This window comes from Pieris napi, chromosome 15 (assembly GCF_905475465.1).
Source record: "Pieris napi chromosome 15, ilPieNapi1.2, whole genome shotgun sequence".
In the NCBI taxonomy this organism is placed as follows: domain Eukaryota; kingdom Metazoa; phylum Arthropoda; class Insecta; order Lepidoptera; family Pieridae; genus Pieris; species Pieris napi.
The window spans coordinates 6,992,194-7,009,115 of NC_062248.1; the positions used below are offsets into that span (position 1 = coordinate 6,992,194).

Sequence of the window (16,922 nt, forward strand, 5' to 3'; positions counted from 1 at the left end):
AAATTAGAATTGAAAATGCTTTATATAATCACCCTGTGTAATTATATGGCTTATTATAAGGTGAGTGTCGAATAACAATAGTTTTGAGTGGCCAGACGTCCGGCAAATCTCATTTGTGGATTTATCATTAACCACCCTTAGCGAAGCCTATTAAGGGGTATAAATTTTATTTCCGATAATTGTCAATGGCTTGCGGATGTTTAGTTAATCTATAGAATTTAACAAAGGCTCTATTGTTTGTGATATTAAGACAATATTACTTTATGTTTGACTGGTACACAGACTAAGATATAATATCAAACCCTTTTTGACAAACGTGAGCCATACTTAACGCCATACTAATGTGATCTGTGATTTTTAAATTATTATCTATATAATAATAAAAATATTAGTTCATAGGCTCCAGCCTACCTTATGGCTATTCCGTATGCTAGTTTTCCCAAATTATATATAATTATAATAATTAATACTGTATATTTTCTTTATTTATATTTCTATTATTATAACACGAATTAATATTGAATATTTTTTTATATATAATATTCATTGAATTTATTTTAATAAAATTAGTCTTTAATTATTTTTACAATACACTTATCTTCGACATCGCAATTGAATTGCGACATTGTTGAAAGGTTCTATGTTCCTATAAAAAATCATACGCTTCCTACTGTGCTCAAGATAAAATGTCCTAAAAGTATTTCTTTTAAAATGACCAGTTATCTTTATTACGTCCCCATGCACTCGCAATAAATTACAACATCGACCCAATAGTATAAATTTTTTAAAAATCACATAAATAATCGAGGAAGCGATCCTATCTTGGCGTCTCTACGAACGGTTATAAACAAAGGCTCTAATGACTGAATGAGACATCGCCACCCATAATATTTACGCACAGGCCGTATTCCAAAATCGTACGACGAAATCTTGGGAACTGTACACTCCCTAATATCAAAGTGGTTAATAATACAATAATAGTATTTCTCGTAAAAATTCGAAAGAAATTCTGTTCATTTTTCAACTAATCTTTGGGAACTGTCAAAGTTATCATACTAGCATAGGACATAGGCTAAAGAAGTCAATTTGACATTTCTTCAACCACATTAAAACATAAACATACATATAACACGTAAAACATCGAAAGCAATAGTTGTCTGTGCATTTTTGACTAATCATTGGGAAATGTCAAAATTACAAAAGACACGCCAATATTATCATGGTATCTAATGAAATTGAGTAGGTAAAGGGCAATTTGACAATTCTTCAAGCACAGTGAAATATACAAGTAGGTATAACTCGTAAAACATCAAAAGAAATAGTTATCTGTGAATTTTTGACTAATCATTGGGAACTGTCAAAGTTACAATAGATTCGCGAATGTCGGATGTCTATTAAAATGTGTATTCTAATCTAACCTTTGTATGACAAATTAAATTGTAAAGCATAACTTGCAAAACGTCGAAACACAATCTGTTAATAATAATAGCTTTAACGCACATTAAACCGTTTCGTATCTGTACTTTAGTTTCGACAAAGACAGTTTTGACATCTCAAAACTGAGTTCAGTCTCGGTTTTGAGTACGGGCAAAACATGAAAAGGTGTGGAAGAGTTTCCACGCGCTCCCCAGGCGCCTACGCTATATCTGATTTATTCATACCACCCGAAACACATGATCGGTTTTTCGGATAGAGGATATTTTGTTATACTTTTTATTTGTATTTTTTTTCGTCACCGCAATGGAAAATTCACGAGATATTCATTAATGTCTGTACTAACGAATGTTGAATTTTTCATTTCATTAATCACATCACGGATCAGACGACATTACCGTGCCACAGGTAAGTTTAAAAATATTTTTTATATACAAAATGACAAATCAATCTCATTACTTTCCAAAGTAATCTGTATAAGAATGAATTGCTGTTCGTTATAGCTAAAATTCGAGAATGGCTGTTCGATTTGGGTAATTATGATTTGAAATAATTGTGGAAATTCAGGGAAGGTAAATATAAATAGTATCTAAGTAAAGAAAAATACTAAAAACAACAATTGAATTAAATAAAAAGTGGTCACTTGGTTCTCATATATTTATAGATGCTTTCGGAAATTTGTGTTTCATAGCTGTAATATGAGGTCCGATCTCATATAAAAATTTGTATTAATATTTGACACAAATATATGTAGGTGATACGAAATTCACTGGGTCATATAGTTAAATATAAAATTAAATAATTCTATAGGTGGTCGAAATAAAGTAGATTTAATGTATAATTGAGTAATATATTATATTGTCAGCCATCTATACAACTAATATTAATGTAGCGACAATTAAAACTAAACTTGTTAACAAAAGTGCGCGTAGGAGGACAAACGCAGGCTGCAGCAGATGTGCGACCCCTTTTGACCTTGGCGCTCACCCCAGTACCCAATCACCTACGTCCCGTCAATCAATAACGTCTTAATAAACCTAAGTCTTTCTAATATAAACCAGTATGGGAGGTCTAAGCTAACTGGTATGACGCAGACAGATAACCATATATTTATTGTCGTACGAGGCTCGTCATTAAGATAGTGTCAAAACTAAGTCACCGAGTCCAGCGAGCAGTCATAATTATTACTAATGCCTTGAATATGTCAAAACAGGAATTCAGGTAAAAAGGCGTAATTTACGCGAGGCCGATAGAGATTTGGCAGTTGGCGCCGTGCAGCTCGCCCGTTGGCATCGCGAGCGGGCGCCGAGTTTTTGTCAACCATTGTCTTTGATATAAATTTTAAATAGGAAATGTTCCTTTTTATGGAGATCTAGTTTACGGCGCTGACAGATGGCAGTAAATCTCATTCTACGTCACCAGTCCAGTGATGATCGATTGATAAACGTAATTTATTTTCTTCCGCTGTGCTCGACGTGTTGTCTGACTTCCTGGAAAAATATTGACATCAAGCTTAACCTACATTTGACAAATTATTCTTAAAAACTCATAAAATAGATTATATTACCCTTAACACCAACCTGAAAATAATTAAACAGCTAACGAACGTCTTTAAACATTTCGAATAGTACTAACAAAATATGTTTAATGAACATTCGAATTTCAAACGCCGTCATCGTCCACAAACACCATAGAAAAAAAGATGTCAACATTTGAAATGTCAATTTTGACATCTGTAGCTCATAGATAGCGCTCTAATCTGTGAACAGCGAATCTCCAAGAATATAAATATAGTCGACGTATGCCTTGCCGCCAAAATTTGCTCAATATAGTAAAACGGTTTATCCCAACGACATAATTGCAGATTACACATAAATTTATTACTCACCTAATATGGGAAAATGATGTTCCAACATAGATACACGTTTGTAAGCGTCCCAAGTAATAACCTACCTGCGATCGTTCATTGAATTCAAATGAACCAGTACGCACGACCCACATCCTATTATAAGTAACCTACGATTATGACGCATTCTACTTTAGTAAATATTCTTAGAACCTTCTCTATAAAAATGGCCGTTATAATTAAACAAAATGCTAATTAGGCAACAATGGGTATCGAGAGGGAACGTAGAACCAATCACCGCGCTCGCAGTGGGGTTGATTAACGACAATAACTCAGCGACAATACCAACTTGCACTCATTCTGTTTTTATTTTACTACCTTTCCAGACGATCTCTAATGAATACAGGTTATCTTCAAGCTTATATAAAAAATAAATCGTTTTTAACTGAAGAATCACGCCTTTAAAAAGAAACGCTTATTAAAATTTATTTCTTTCTCTCGCGGCGCTGTCTTGTACTCCCTCAAGAATAAAATTAAAAAGTCAAGAATTCTTATTTATTTTAATACAATAAACCGCAATCGCTGAATAAAGATAAATAAAAAACAATGAAAAATAAAATCGCATTAGCAATAAACAAAATACTTCAGCGGATGTGGGCAGAGCAAAATACAAGCACAGAAACGTGCGTGGAGTCGCAATCGTGGGTTTATTTATTTTTTTAGAACCAACCAGCCTGTTTGTCGTCTGTCTAATATAATTTCCAACAGGTTATAAAAACGTTTTCTTTATTTATGAAATACACCAAGAAAATGATTAGTTCACTTAGACTTTTTTGTTGTTATTATCGTTCGTTCGTGTAATATATCGTTTAGAAAAAAACCTATATACTGAGTGTACTTATGTGTACTGGGTCAGCGACAAAATCATTATTTTTAAAAACAATGCTTTATGCATTTAAAAAATTATATGTCAATCGGTCTACTCAATAGCATTCCCTGTGCCCGATGTCACGAGTGCTACACTCTGTCGTTTTCTTAATTGTGCCGAAATATTTATTTGATTGCGAAGTTCGTAGCGCAGCCGTGCAACCGAAATGGTCATCGGCATCCATGTGACCACCACAATGGCCTGAGACGGCTCCCTTGGGACGCGGGAATTAGAAATCTATACTTGTGTGGTGCTTATATGAAATTAGTGCGCATTTGGTAATTTTTAAGTTTACAATTTAGTTCATTCATTCTATTTTGTCTTTTCTAATAGCTAGGAAGAGTCCGTTACCCAACACAGAAATGTCTTAGACGTGACCAGCGTTTGTAAAACAATGCAACAGTATGGTGTATTTTTTTTTTAATATAAGAAATACATATTTTGTTATCCTTCAAATGTATATATATACATGGCAAACAATTTCACCATTGTCAATTTCAAGATTTTCCTCCAGATTTTACGACACACTGAACCACGGAAGTCTTACAGACACGATGACCTTGAATTGAATACCTTAGGTCTGATATGATATACGTATTTATATTTACGTAGGCGATATTGTAGACATCAAATATAATTAAATCAAAACATTGTACAGTATGAACATTCCTTTAATGTGAACGTAGTCAACGCAAGAGCCCTGTCCGTCAGTTGCTCAGTATCAGCAATCTAAATGGGCCACGGAATCGATATTCAATACATTCGTACGTAGCGTTCTCTGCATGAAGCATTCGCGAGATGAATTAAACTATGAAATTGCTCTGGCCGAGTGGGCCGTAGTACGCTAACCGACACATTTTTAAATATGGAACCTAAAACTATTTTTAAACGGTCTATGAATTGTAATGATGTTCTATTTTTAAAATGAGTGTTTTTAAAACAGCTGAGAATTTTTAAAATATAGGACTTAACTTTTTGTTTTTAAAAATCAATTATGAAAAAATAATGGTTGTCTATTATTAATTATGCTTGGTGATGTTAATGTTATATTTGTAATTTGGAAGTTATTTTTAATATCTATGGAAACGGAATGACTTTTGTATTAACAATGTTTTATTTTTAAATATATTTTATGACGGCGGAAATGACTATTGTAGTTTTTTATTTTAATTAAAATTATATTGCTGTTGTAGTGACTTAAATAGTTTAATACATCAGTTTAGACATGACGACTATCGAGGCAAACGAATAAGGATATTTATAGAAAAATATGCTTTAAATATATTTGTTGTTTATGGCCAAAACTTCAACTATTACAATCCCATACATAGAATTGCTGGTTGTATAGTCTGTTAACGTCCGTCCACAGTACTCAAACCGATGCAAATTCTCGATAACGTCAACTGTCTGCCCTCACTGTTCCCATGATTTGCGACTCTAACCTTTATAATTACGGCGTATCAATCAAACAGACATATATACATGCGACTAGAATCTGGTCAATAAAAGCGCTAATGCCAGTCTTAATTTGCCAGCTGCAGAAATTAGTTTGAAATATAGCAGAGATAATTTTTTGCTGGTGGCGTATTTATGAATGTTACCTATATCTTTGATCTTCCAATGTCACACCGTATTTATTAGTGAAGCCATGCGGGTTCTTATTCGGTACATTGAGTTATCATGAAAGACGTGCGTAATGTCAAATATTTTACGATAAATTTGGTACGGAAATGGTCGCTAAAATGAGTTCATAGTATAAAGTAACTTATCCTGTTTAATTTATAAGATTCATGGGATTATAAGTACTTAATTAATATTGTCTTTCATTATTATAGCTAAACTTAAATCTATTTTCAAGAAATGTCAAACCATTTTTCTGTATGAAGTTTGACAGCGTTCAAGACGAGATTGTGACTTGAGATATGGATTAGTATGTACCTACTACGTCAATGTTTTTCCAATGCCTTATAAAATGTTTAAAAGTACTACTGTGCACGTACAGTAACATACTAGAACATGATATGTATGTATGGCATTTAAAAATGTTGACCATAAACCATAAGTTGTAGAATATTTAAATAAATACCATCAACAATTTTTAAAGCATTTTTACAGAAACTTTATAGTAATTCAAAAAGAAGTTTACCTGTAGTTTCGATAGTCGTATGACGACTATCAAGGATATCAGTAAACAAAATAATTTCAATTAAAATTAAAAAATAGACTATTCCAAATTTAAATTTTAAATTCCGACATCAAGGCATAGTACAATTGTATAATAGCTAAAGTCAATCCCAGTTCAAGCGATTAGTTCAGTCAGTACAATTCGCTCTAATTTTTCTGTAATAGGCAATTCATGGATGGTCCTAACAAAGCTGACTAATTATCGTGGCGCGGCATGTCGTAAAACAGTGCATATTGACGGAATATAGAGAGGCCGGCACACAGTGCTTAATGACATTAATCACATTGATTTATTGTGGTTCCGAGTTATTACAGGCTGGGCGCCATCATTAGTGTGCGTGAACACACGAACACATACGCAGCTTGTAACATAGAGTCTAATCCTAAACCTTATCAAAAGTTTACTATCAATCTGTGTAGGTATATTAATAATGGTATGAATGTAGATGTATTTCTATAGCACCCTGGCCGTATTTATATGTATGTGTGAGTTCGGCATTAGGCAACAATTTACGCTGTTTGCGGCGTGTTAATATTGATTGGCTGGGTTTATTTTGACTCGCGCGAATCTAACTTCTAAACTAGGACGAAATTTTTACTTATCGAACCTCATTCGAAGGTTATAAGCAACGTTGAACGAAAGAATAAAGCGTTTGTCTATGGTTGATTTTAAATTTAGAATTTGTATATGATGTGACATAAATCACAACGAAGAAACATAAAAAAATTAAAAAGGGAATAAGGAATTTATTTAAATAAATTCAATTTACAATATAATATTCAGATAATTAAGTCTTTTTTTAGATTGTACTTGATATAGTCTTATTTTTTTATACAGGACTGGACAGAGATCTGGCTACAATCCCACCTGATGTTAAGTGAGATGCGGCCTATTGGATATTGGCACGCCTTTTTAGGAGATGCCTATTTAACCGCCGCTTAAATAAAACCATATTAAACTGATTAGGGAATATGGAAGGGGGCAAGAAGTTCCATGCTGTTTTTATTATGTATACCTAATAACGTTCTTTATTTTCCTTTACAAGAAACGACGATCTAAATTTTGCAGTGCGGCAGCTGGTGATGTCAACAACAATGGGTGGAAACTACAACGTGGTTCAAAAACTTTTTGTAGTTAGAAAAAACCAAACATCCAACAGAAGCACTGTTAGTACTAAAAATGACTAAACAATTTCTACACAACCTACATTGTTCATGGGAACCGTGACAAGAGGTACTCAAAGTCGTGTTTACAAGGAAAGGCAACGTGTCGGTCGCAACGACCACGTCTCCAAGTCGCGACCAAGCCCCGACCGGCATTTCAATCAGACTATTATAATTTCATAAACGCTTGTCAACGTAAATAATACGCAAAATTTATGTTACGAGGTTCTCACCGTTCGACGGAGGCATAATGAATACTTAATACAATCATTAAGTATAAAACAGAGAGCGTTCGACTCATATTCATTTGAGGACGTGGATATAAATTCAATTAAGCAGTTAGTATTTAGCGACGGACGCCAACGAAGTTTTGTTATAACTTACGCCAAGATCGCAAGCAAAAGTCGCCTCTAAGTGAATATATTACAGATTGTTTTGCCGATTAGGAATTTGATTTATACTGTAATTAGTGACTGTTAGACTCTAATGTACTCCTTTTAGTCGTGTTTGCCTTATTTAAATATTTTCATGATATATCACCGGAAAAGATATTAAAATTGTAACTTAAAAGTTTCGTTATAGCCTTCCAGAAATAGATGCAAATGCTTCGCACTTGTAAGGTTTTAGATATGAATCGGCTCAAACGGTAATGTTATTAATATGACTATTCTTGATTCTTGATACATTTAACAGAGTTTATTACGGATACCTTATAAGTCCAAGAATATTATATAAATATACCGCCTGTTCACGCAGAGTTGGCGTAGTGGCTTTAGCGTGCGAGTCTCACCCCTGAGGTCGTATGTACGAACCCCAGCTGTGCACCAATGGACTTTCTATGTGCGTATTTAACACTCTTTTCATATGTGCTACATGTCTATAAGCAAAAACAAATGACCATGAAACGGTTACAGAAATCGGAGCTTTAAGGTTTCTCTGGCTTTAATATCCATAGCGTGATAACCTAAGGTTTCGATTCTAAGGCCCGAACGTCAACCAAACTTTAATCTAGTTTCAAGGGTTGTCAAAGATTTTTTTTCAAAAGTACTTAATATTAAAGTGTACCTACTGATATTAACACCATTATTGAATCCTTATTAAGCCCCGTATTTCATAAGAAAGAGAGATTTAGTGCTCTATTCTAAATTTAACCTATTATTATCTTATCAGTTTTTATATATATTTAATAACGTTAACTCACATTACAGGATTGACTCAGTGCAGAGACTGTTAACTGTTAATTATTTGGTATTATTACTACTTTCCTTTTGTTATAATATGTGTTGGTCCAGTGGCTTCAGCGTGCGACTCTCATCTCAACTAATGGAGTTTCATTCAATGTGCGCATTTAACATTCGCTCGAACGGTGAAGGAAAACATCGTGAGGAAACCGGCTTGCCTTAGATCCAAACTTGTGTCAGGCACAGGAGGCTGATCAGCTACGTGCTTATTAGATTGACAAATGATCATGAAACAGATACAGAAATCTGAGGCCCAGACCTAAAAAGGTTATAGCGCCACTGATTTGTTTTTTGATATCCTTTCTATAACATATTTTCTAAAAAAATTATATAAACAAAATTTCAATAATTAAAACGATACCCAATGATATTGATAATTAAACAATAGATTAATCATTCATATTTCTCGCCCTTGTATTAATTTCTGAATAATGTTGATATAATAGGTGTCAGGGGCGCGACCCTCGTAGGTAATAATAGACAAGTGCAGTATTTGTCATTATTAACATAGAAATTCACTATGGGCTTATTAATGACATTTACAATTCTTAGCTTTTAATATTTTCGCCGATCTCAAAGAATTTGTACGATCTTTTTTAAATGGTATAGAAAGCTGGTTATTATTCTATTGGTTACGATAATTTTGATCCATAATAACCTTTATACGATCATTTTACGGCTCTGGTAATAAGTGCCTGGCTTCAGGTCTGGTATTTTTTAAGCCAATGTGTATTAACCAGGAAATAAACTACTCAATATTCAATCATAGAGTTTTGGGCATCGACTACCAATAAGCGTAATATCCTTGCCTAGTATTTTGTTGTATTCTCTAAGGAATCTTTCCATAGCATTGAAAAGAAAAAAGAAATAACTTATATTTTTTTTATTATTATTACCGATTACTAAGAATATTGTATATTTGTATGGAAATAAATAAAGTATGTGTTTGTTGCTTATAAACATACTTTGGTCTAAAGATGGGCAGATTTTCTTCACTGCGCTCATTTGTACTCGTACTACTCGTAAATACGCGTAAGAAAAAATCCATTGATACACAACCAGGGCTTAAACGCACGCTCTATAGTATACGTTTAGCCAGTAGGCATCTGCACTCTGATGCCTTTACTGTGCGATACTTGCATAGTTATAAGATAGGATATAAATTTAAAAAAATACTTTAAGTTCTTATATAAAATTCCACTTTAATTTTTTTTTTTTTAAATATTTATCAGTTTTTTAAATTATCAGTTTACACTTAAACCTTTAAGGCATTGGCACTCAATTATAATTTGTATCTGTACTCAACACTACTTATAATATAAGCACCATTATGTCCTTCTGAATCGCGGGTACTCGTGAAAAGCAATATACCTAAAGGTAAAAAGCGTTTAAAATATAAACGTGCAAACTGGACGCGAACCCCTTTTAATATTTGCAACGGGACATTGATATTAATGTTGATAAACACGAGCGGTGGACGTCGCGGCCGGAAGTGGGTCCATCCATCATCCTCCCGCCCTGGATAAAAACGCTCGTTAGCCCCCTCTTCCCTCCCACCTCCATACCCTACCTGCCTCTCTATTAATGTTCCACTCAAGTACCTCTATTACGGCTGTCATTTATTATATCCATTTTAGCAGATTGCCCGATCTCCTATTATTCATTAAGACAGCTTGATTGCTCTCGTATTTGCGTTTTTATCAATACATATATCGACAAATACATTCAGGTTATATATAACAAAAATAAGTTTAAAAAGATTTGCAAAGAATAGTTACAAAGCCACAAAATATACCCTTCCAAGAGTGGAACTATACAAAACGTCAAAATAAATCTAAAGCCTCGAGGGTGTTTTCGAAAGGAAACAGAGATTGAGACGGGGGTGACAGCTCGAAACCTCGCAAGGCGACAAACGCTTATAAAAGTATGCGAATCCTGTCGCGGGTATTAAAATTATTATGAAACCACCGCGCCGCGATAAGGCGGATGATACGACTTAACACCCACCTCCCTCACCCCCACTATCGCATGCCACTCCGATGCCTTTCCACCATATCTAACTACATGAAAAGTTGCGTCTACGACTTATACACCAGTTCGTAAGTGACACAAGTTTGTAACTTTGTGCCCTTATCTAAATATCTTGTGTTCTTGACTGTTTGGTATGTTTCACTTTCCGATTTCCACTCGTGAAGATTGTGAATATTTATAACCACAATACAGCAATTAAAAGCTTTAACCGAACATGACAACACAAAAACTGATCACACTTTTAAATCTCATCAAAATTCATGCAAGATGAACTTAAAACTTGAACCAGACAAAGTTATTTTAACAATGCAAACGTCGAGAAGTTTATGCTGAAGCTGCAACGGTAGGTATGTCGAACAACAATTATAACTTTGGCCCCGGACGCGACAACGTCGGAACAAATAAAATATGGTCACGGAACGCGCGAAGGGGGCGGTAAAGGGAAATTTCGTACACGAGACAAAGATAAGCTTAACCAGCGCGAAATTATGAGCGTTTAACTGTTTCTAGCTAGAGAATCTGGCACGGGCGCTTCGCCGGCTCGCCAGCGCGTTATTTACGAGGGGGGTGGGTGCACCCGCGGCTCCCGAGGGCCGAGATAGCGCCTCCGGAAGAGCGCCATCGTCGCGGTCGCGACCTGCCGCGCAGAACTGACCCCTTGCGCCAACACCACAAGGCACTTCATACCGACGTCGCTATTACACCACTATGCTTCTACCGTTCTGGGTTTAGCGATACACTGACTTCACCTCTATTACCAACACTTTAAAGCGAACCAACACTATCGTAAAGTCGCTTGAAGCGAACGAGCTGTTTTCCAACGTTAAACTGAAGATGTCTAGTATTTCTTGTTTATGATAGCATAAATATGTTCGCTATGGTAGCTAAATTTATTCTACGATATCAATACAACAACCACCATATATTGTGTTACAAAAACGGAACTAGGGTACTAACTACCGTATCGTTATAGCTTCATTAATTCTACGTTCATAAACAAACAATTTATTCCTTGGGAAAACAGGTAACTTTACGTACATGTCACATTGTATTACTAAACAATGTAATACAGAAATTGATAAGCCTAATTAATATTATGAATCGGGCAGCAAATTTCTTTATTTGTTAGAATTGTCAAAGATAGCCTAGATCAAAAATTACTTCTACAAAGATTTCGCATCAACCTTTAGTTTATAATATACGCTTGAGAAAGAAACAAAGTAATAATAACGTTATACTTAAGTAAAAATAATGTCCAGAGAAAAAACTGTAGTAAAACTGTCTAGGGTGTACGGAGAACCATTACTTTTGATATAAACAAAATAACAAAATATGAGCGTCCGGCCGCTGAGTGCCTCTACTTTTATATTTCATGAGCCAATTTAACTGTTTCGCTCTTACTTTTTCATCATATGAAACAGTTTTAAGCTTGAGTATTAATTATTATTCGCTTAAACTAACATTTTATTTATTAATTAACTTTAGAACAGAAACCTTAAAAACCTAAGCTATTTTTCGACTTAATCCTAGTCAATGTTAATTTCTAATCTTTACATTTATAAACTACCTAATTACCATGAAATCGGGATCCTAAAAATATTGTACACTTGCTTGTGTTATTTTTATAAGAATTACAAATAAAACTTATTTTTTATTGACTAAATTAGTAAAGATATACAAACTGAAATACGTACGTAACAAAAAACGTTGCGAAAGTGACAATAACCCTTCGTAGGTCGATTCTTGAGCTATGTTAGGGAAGCCGGCCAGTCGGGTCAGTGAACTGTCAGCGAATATATCATTACAAAACATCAAACTAAATCGGTTTGCACTATTAGACAATCTTGGCTTGTTTACAGACAAGTTCGGGTTTGGTTCCCGAGGAAAACCTGTACATTGTGAACGTGTTCACTCTGTTGATTCATTTATCAACGAATCCCGGAAAAAGTGTGATGATATCCTTCAATTCCTGGAGTAGTAATTGCTTCGGGTTGTTTGGTACGACATTACCAATGACAGATTCAGAAGTACCTCTGCCCCTAAATAGCGGACTATAGGATGTTAAACAATAAAACGGACACAGATATATGTCTCTTGGCACTGCGTGAGCTACAGCGGTTTGCATGCACTTTCCTTCATCTCACGTCAATCACTGTCCATACATAATAACTTAATTTTTCCCTCGCAAAGATCACTTCATAACAGCAAAGGCCCCAAGCTACTTATTACCGCTTCAATAAACGCTTTGTTGAACTATAATTATTATTATATTTTCATACAGATTGGAGAGAAAACAGGCAGACGCCTCATTTAATGTAAGGTGATACTGCCGCATTGACACTGTTTCAAGAGTATGTCGCTAGATTTCCAAAATCGCAATCTTAAAGGGACATGCGTATTGAATCGGGAATAGGTTATACTACGACAGCTGCCTAGCGATTCTGTAACTCACTTTTCGAACGGTTTTGGCATTCTGATAAGGAGGGAGCTTGAGTTTATTGTTTATCAGAATGCCAAATCGTAAAATGACTGCTTTACGACTGATTTGAAAGCGACCGCCGCTGTGAAAACCGCTGTGAGAGTTCGAAAAGTGAGTTACAGAATCGCGAGGCTGATTTGTAAAATTGGTTATAATGCGAAAATCCGAGTGAAAGAGAGAGACTCTTCGAGCTCATAAAATATCAAGTTCGTATGTCGAAAAGATAATTTCCATGTTAAAATTATTGCTAGATTCTAAAAAATATAACGAAACCGCGTGCAAATGGCAATAGCTTTCAGAGGGCGATATTAAAATGTATGGAAATAAATTCAGCGTCGCATTCGGCCGTACTTTGGGGGTGCAGTAAAAATAAACATTGACGCTATTAGAACTCACTTCCATATTCAAATTTATGAACGCAGTCCGCTACTGTCACTATGATATTATAAATTGTTCAAACGGTGAACATTTTACTACGCGGATATATGTTGTTGAACCATACGGGCATATGCATAATGTCGCTTTAGGGGCTGTCAAATAGTTTTTTCTATAAAGAATGATATGACTATGTTACGAACTGAAATGTGGAGTTAAGTCCTTAACAGTAGAGGCTTGATAAATTTTACATGTGTTTTAGTTAAACTTATTAAAAATATATAATATGCGAACGATTATTTGAATATATTATGACCTATATAAAAAACAATCAGCTACGTCTAACGTCATTTACCATATCAAACCCATATCACGTGGATTTCGTTTATATTACATAATCTAAAATTGAAGACTCATTGCTAGATATTCAGTATACATCCTGGATAACCTGGCTTTGATTTCCGGCAAAACAAAAATTTACAAATTTACATACTTTATTGGTAGGCTTTCTTCTTAATGCTTGCCGAAAGAATCGCTAAAAATGATCAACTAATACCCCTGCCCTTGGGCGGTAACAGACCAAACAACAAACTTGAAGATGTTGTACATAAAAGTTACATTAAAATATAAATAGATATGATAGAATGGGGTACGGTAACATTAAGCAGCGGTAGCTTAAATAAACATACGATTTCAAAAATTTGTGTATTTAAATCGAATGTGACTTGTGTTAGTGGAGCTATTTCTGTTTAACAGCCATACTGAATCTGAAATAACACCTACAATGAACATACATTTATTCACAAGGGATAAGGTTTCCCCATAAATAGGAGGTTAAAATCAATAATTTCGTAAATGCCTGTCTATTGAAGATGGCTTTAGTGGCTTACGCATGACCCTCATCCCTGAGGTCGTGCGTTCGAATCACGGGTGTGAATTTACTTTCTATATGCAAAAGCCAGCCAGTTGCCAGCTGTGGGGCTGTACCAGTAATAGTAACATCCAAGTAATCCAACGATTCCAAAACAAAGTGCTCAGGGGAATAGTCAATGCTCCCTGGTATATTCGCAATAACGACCTCCATCGGGACCTTAATATAGAGGACGTCGCCACAATAATAAAAAAGACTGCTGGCGCCCACGAACATAGGCTCCACCATCACGTGAATGTCGAGGCTATTTAACACTTTGACACCACCATTTGAACTAGTGAATTAGCGTTAGTGCAAGCCAGTATTAAATACACAGTAAGTGAAAGAAAAAATATAGAACACAAGAACAGAGTGTCTTCCCTTTAATAGAGGGAATTTCTAATATTTTATTTCAATTTTTTTTTTTTTTTTGGGGCAACACAGACATTAATCATTTATTACATACGAAAACACACACACATAAACACACAAAATAACAATACTCAAAGAAAAAATAAAATAAGACATATCAAAAACAATAAAAATTAAAAATTAAAATTGAAAATTCCCTTTTGCCATTCAGTTCGCTTCAAGCGTGCAATGTGTGTGTACTGTGGTTGTAATTGGCCCTGGCTCAGCATTATGCTGAGGAGCAGAAAGTTCCACAGCGCTGTCAAATTAAATTTTTGTTTTTGTCAAATTTAAATTTGCACAACAAAAACAGATAATAAATTATAGATATAATGTATAATCTGTATGTAAACAAACCAAAATAACACACAACTCCGTCCACGCAGCCACATAAAAGCTCCGAGCCGATCCGATGCATATTCATTCATACAGACAGATATAAAAAGTGAGCTGCTGTCGATCGTTAATTAAAACTTTAATTGATTTTATCAGATAGCATACACAATGTCGACTCACTAAAGTGAATTTATTAAATACAAGTGGTGTCTAACTTGTACTCGGGAACTTTAATTAATATTTTTTCAAACAAGTTTTTATTTAATTAGAATTGTTTTAATGTAAATATTCGATCCCTATCATATTATATTTAAAGCGTAAATAAATTATTTGTTAGGTTTCAATTTATTAACTCGGTATTAGAAAATACTACTTAGGTTTCTTAATGAGCTGGTTCAATGAAAACAGTTAGTTAAACGAACGATATACACTACAAAATATGTATACACAAAGTTAAAGTTGTTATAACTTTAAATGGGAGGCTCTAAGTTTAAATAAGTACAATTATAAAGCAGTAGCAAACACGTCTCGGCCCGATGACTGGCAGATTCTTCCAAATTGCTTCTATCACATTAATATTGGATCCCGGGGACTACCTATTTAATTTAAAACACAAAAAGACTCCCCACATCCGCTTTATTAAAAAAAACTGTCGATTTGGGAATCTAGTTAGTTGTCATTGTAGGATTTGTTACAGCTGTCATTGTTTCACTGATGTTCACTGATGACTGGTGGAAATTTTTTATCGCTCATAGATTTATCGGCTGACTTTGAACTCTGTTACTTGTGGTATTTGGGTTTTTTTTAACGTGGATTGTAAGTATCTAGTATTCGTTTTGACAGTAAAATACTTATATTGATATTATTAACAATAAGATTAATAATCTTTTTTTATTATTATTGGAATATAAATAAAATATTGACGAGCATAAACCTAGGTCATAAACAGTATAGTTGATTCATTTAATAAACACGGACATTTTAACATTGAATTTTTAAATAAAATGCATAATTGTTTTTATTATATTATAAATATTATTTATATACGAAATTGAAATATAAGTACATATATTTACAGTATGCTAGGCTAAAATTTTAGCATTTTATTTTCTTATTAATAATACATTTTGAAATTATCTTTTATAAAAAATGCGTGTAAATAAGAAACAATACACCACCCACAACAAATAAAAACATATTTATTAATATATCAGCAATACATGCTACTAAGTTTATGCTTGTGAACACTATACTGATAAATAAATATTATGTTTATAATGGCTTTAGCTTACTAAACTAATCCAAGATACGATTAAATTATAACATGTAACACAATACAATATCGCATCTACGTTGCCAATGAAAACAAATGTACTAATTCACAAACAAAGGATTATAACTTACAAAGTGTAGGTTCAATTAGCGAATGTGGGAGGCTTCGCGGGGCGCGCGCCATCTAGCGGGCGACACCTCCCGCCGCCCACCGGCGTCTCGGCCGCGGCTGGGCACATGTCACTTATGAATATGAGGCGTTATGATTATGAAATATGCCCCGCCCTGAATATTGAATATAGAGGAGGGAG

At 34.4% G+C, this 16,922-nt stretch overlaps 1 long non-coding RNA gene across 1 annotated transcript in view; it reads right to left on the reverse strand.

The window, feature by feature from the left end:
• LOC125056668 overlaps positions 1-16,833 on the reverse strand; it is a 174,640-nt gene extending 157,807 nt beyond the window's left edge. Inside the window, exon 1 of the long non-coding RNA XR_007118086.1 lies at positions 16,744-16,833. This is a non-coding gene — a long non-coding RNA (uncharacterized LOC125056668). The remainder of the gene's footprint in view (positions 1-16,743) is intronic.
• Between the last annotated feature and the right edge of the window lie 89 nt (positions 16,834-16,922).